This window comes from Sinocyclocheilus rhinocerous, unplaced genomic scaffold, assembly GCF_001515625.1.
Source record: "Sinocyclocheilus rhinocerous isolate Xijiao unplaced genomic scaffold, SAMN03320098_v1.1 scaffold247, whole genome shotgun sequence".
NCBI lineage: Eukaryota > Metazoa > Chordata > Actinopteri > Cypriniformes > Cyprinidae > Sinocyclocheilus > Sinocyclocheilus rhinocerous.
Genome location: NW_015662919.1, coordinates 764,696 through 768,117, shown reverse-complemented (window position 1 = coordinate 768,117; position 3,422 = coordinate 764,696). Strand labels below are relative to the sequence as shown.

The following is a 3,422-nucleotide window of genomic DNA, read 5'->3' as shown; positions in this document are numbered from 1 at the left end:
TAAACCAGCAAAGGACCAGCTTAAACCAGCAAAGGACCAGCTTAAACCAGCAAAGGACCAGCATAAACCAGCAAAGGACCAGCTTAAACCAGCAAAGGACCAGTTTAAACCAGCAAAGGACCAGCTTAAACCAGCATCCCAGCGTCAAAATATACCTAACCAGCATATGCTGGTTTTTTCAACAGGGATTGCTTTTTGAACACTCTTCAAATCATAAGTGTGCTTAGGATACCTTTTTTGTTGTCATTATGCTTGTTGCAAAGAATTATTGGCCTAAGAATGTGATGATCAAAAACACAAGCTTACTAGGATTTTCAAACAGAGCCGAAGATTCCTTTCAACTTCTTTTTTCACACACCTTGGTGAACATTAGTTAGAAACTGCATGCTTACTGTAGAGCACCAACCTGATTCTGCTGAGCCCTTCTAGAGGTCTGAGTGAAGCAGACGCCATGCGCTTCTCTCGCTACGGCCTGCGTCAGTCTTACTATGACCTCAGGAACTCAAGAGATGGAGAGGAAATAAACAAGTCAGTTAGAAAGCACAGCGTGACAAATGTTCGCCTAACGACAGAGTCATATGGCCCGGAGGGAAGTGGTGGTTTGTGTTCAAAGCTGTCAAACCCTTCTGTGTTCAGACTTCCCTTTATGTGTATTTCTCCGAGCGTGTCTATGTGTGCGTTTCTGCTTTTCGTTTCCGTGCTCCGTGAGCAATGTGCTAATAGTTAACCTGGTTAAAGGATGCGCTGTGTGCACGGTTGCCAAGTACTGTACTGGATGATTAAGTGCACAGGAATGCGTCGTAACAACAGCCGACACGGGCGTGACTAAATATACAAGCTTCTAGGTGACAAACACTTCTGAGAACGTGACGTTTGTGTGAATCGACTGACATGTGAGTTCTCATAGGGAACCGCCTTTGGCCCTCACGCCTTTGTAAACTCTTAGTCAACCAACTGTTCTTGGTAATACCAGGAAGTTAACCTGACATTGTTTTATTTCAAACAAAGGGCCGGTTGTGAAACCAAACAAACGCTTTGGCAACAAGTCAACACTGAATGTGGAAACAAGGTTCAAGAGGCCTTGGATACTATTTATTTTGTTGGGTTGCTTGCTATTGAGTTAACTAAGACCCGCTGAAACCCAAAACTAAACTAGCTTCAGATGGTTTGCTGGTCTACAAAGCTGGTCTCCCAGTGTGACTTGTGCCCAAAAGTTAAAAAGTGCCCAAAACCTTTCTAAAACCAGAAAACTGAGACCAGAAAGCCACTTCAGGCTGGTTTAGTCAGCAGGGAGAGATTTATATTGTCAGTGGGTTAATTATAAACTACCTAGTGTCATTTCAAGCTAAGGCACATTTGTGAAACCAAACAAACACATTGCAAAAGTCAAAACTGAAGGATAAAGAGGCCTTGGTTTCCCCAAACTAGATATTTTGTTGAGGGTTTTTTTCTACAGAACTAACTAAAACCCACTGAAACCCAAAACTAAACTAGCTTTAGATGGTTTGCTGGTCTTTAGTTGGTCAGCAAAGCTGATCTCCCAGTGTGACCGGTTAAAAAGTGCCCCAAACCACTCTAAAACCTAAGTAAATTGAGACCAGAAATTGACTTTAGGCTGGTTTAATGGGTTAATTTCAAACTAAGTCACAGTGAAACCAAACAAACATATTGACGAGTCAAAACTGAATGTGGAAACAATGTTCAAGAGGTCTTGCATTGGTTTCTTCTTCCTGAAAACCCAAATCTAAAGATCGTTTGCTGATCTAATTGGCTGATTTATATCATTATGGGTTAATGTTACACTCCCTAATGTAGTTTCACTTCAAAAAAAGGCACAGTTGTGAAACCAAACAAACACATTGGAAGCAAGCCAAACTGAATGTGGAATCAACGCTAAACAGGCCTGGTTTCTAGTGTTTTGTTGGGTTTCTTGCTACAGAGCTAATTAAGCCCTGCTGAAAACCCAAACCTTAGATGGTTTGCTGGTCTTCTACTGTTTTAGCCGGTCTACAAAGCTGGTCTCCAAGTGTGATCAGTTAAAAGGTGCCAAAAATGCATTCTGAGACAAGAAAACCAGCTTAGGCTGGTTTAATCTTTTTTTTTTCTCTCCAGTGATTCATATCATTGGTGTAATGGTGCAATTATAAGCTACTTAATTTAGTTTTGTTTTAAACGGAGGCACAGTTGTGAAACACATTGGCAACAAGTCAAAACTGAATGTGGAAACAAGGTTCAAGGGCCTGGTTTCTAGTATTTGTTTGTTTGTTTTTGACTTTTTAAGAACTAAATAAAATCTGCTGAAAACCCAAACCTAAACCAGCCTAAGCTGGTCTTCAGCTAGTTTAACTGTTTTTAATGCATTGTAAAAAGTGGTAACCTGCAAATGTTACCTTAAAGAGCGATTTCAACCTGATTCAACCCATAAAAATAGTTTTGTTGGCATAAATGAATGTATTAAAATGCATTCTGAGACAAGAAAACCAGCTTAGGCTGGTTTAATCTTTTTTTTTTCTCTCCAGTGATTCATATCATTGGTGTAATGGTGCAATTATAACTTACTTAATTTAGTTTTGTTTTAAACGGAGGCACAGTTGTGAAACACATTGGCAACAAGTCAAAACTGAATGTGGAAACAAGGTTCAAGGGCCTGGTTTCTAGTATTTGTTTGTTTGTTTTTGGCTTTTTAAGAACTAAATAAAATCTGCTGAAAACCCAAACCAGCCTAAGCTGGTCTTCAGCTAGTTTAACTGTTTTTAATGCATTGTAAAAAGTGGTAACCTGCAAATATTACCTTAAAGAGCGATTTCAACCTGATTCAACCCATAAAAATTGTTTTGTTGGCATAAATGAATGTATTTAGGTTGTTAAACAATATTTTGACCTTTAAACTTGAATAAAAACAGTTCATTTTTAGCCTACCATTTTTAAAGAGTCATTTAGTTTCATTTCAAACGAAGGAACAGTTGTGAAACCAAACAAGTCCAAAGAGAACCTGCAAATAAAGTTATAGTAACTTTGTCGGTCACTAGTTTATCGGTGCGACAGCGCAAACTAAGTGACAGAAGGGTTAACTATGAGCTGCTTCACATTCTTTGACCTGCAGTGACGTTCACCGTCTTCGCTTTGCCCCACATTGAGTTACACAACAGCCAGCATGACTTCAGATAAATAGTATTTCTTCTGTGAGTATCAGGTGTTGTTAGTGTTTGGACGAGCCCCCAACCGTCCTGAAGGAGTGAGTTCAGATGCGTATCTGAGCCCGAGGACGGCAAGTGCTGGCAAGAGAGGCGTTGTGTCAACAAATGTGGACAGACTTGTTTAACAGTTTGGCGCTTATTCAGCACAGCACTTATCTGAAAAAACGAAGGCTGGGTGTTACACAATAACACAACTCAGGCCAGAAACATTCACACGGACACAAA

At 40.0% G+C, this 3,422-nt stretch overlaps 1 long non-coding RNA gene across 1 annotated transcript in view; it reads right to left on the bottom strand.

Annotated features, from left to right (window-relative positions):
- Positions 1-541, bottom strand: part of LOC107728316 (uncharacterized) — a 20,041-nt gene extending 19,500 nt beyond the window's left edge. The window contains exon 1 of the long non-coding RNA XR_001638449.1: positions 407-541. This is a non-coding gene — a long non-coding RNA (uncharacterized LOC107728316). The remainder of the gene's footprint in view (positions 1-406) is intronic.
- Positions 542-3,422: the final 2,881 nt, after the last annotated feature.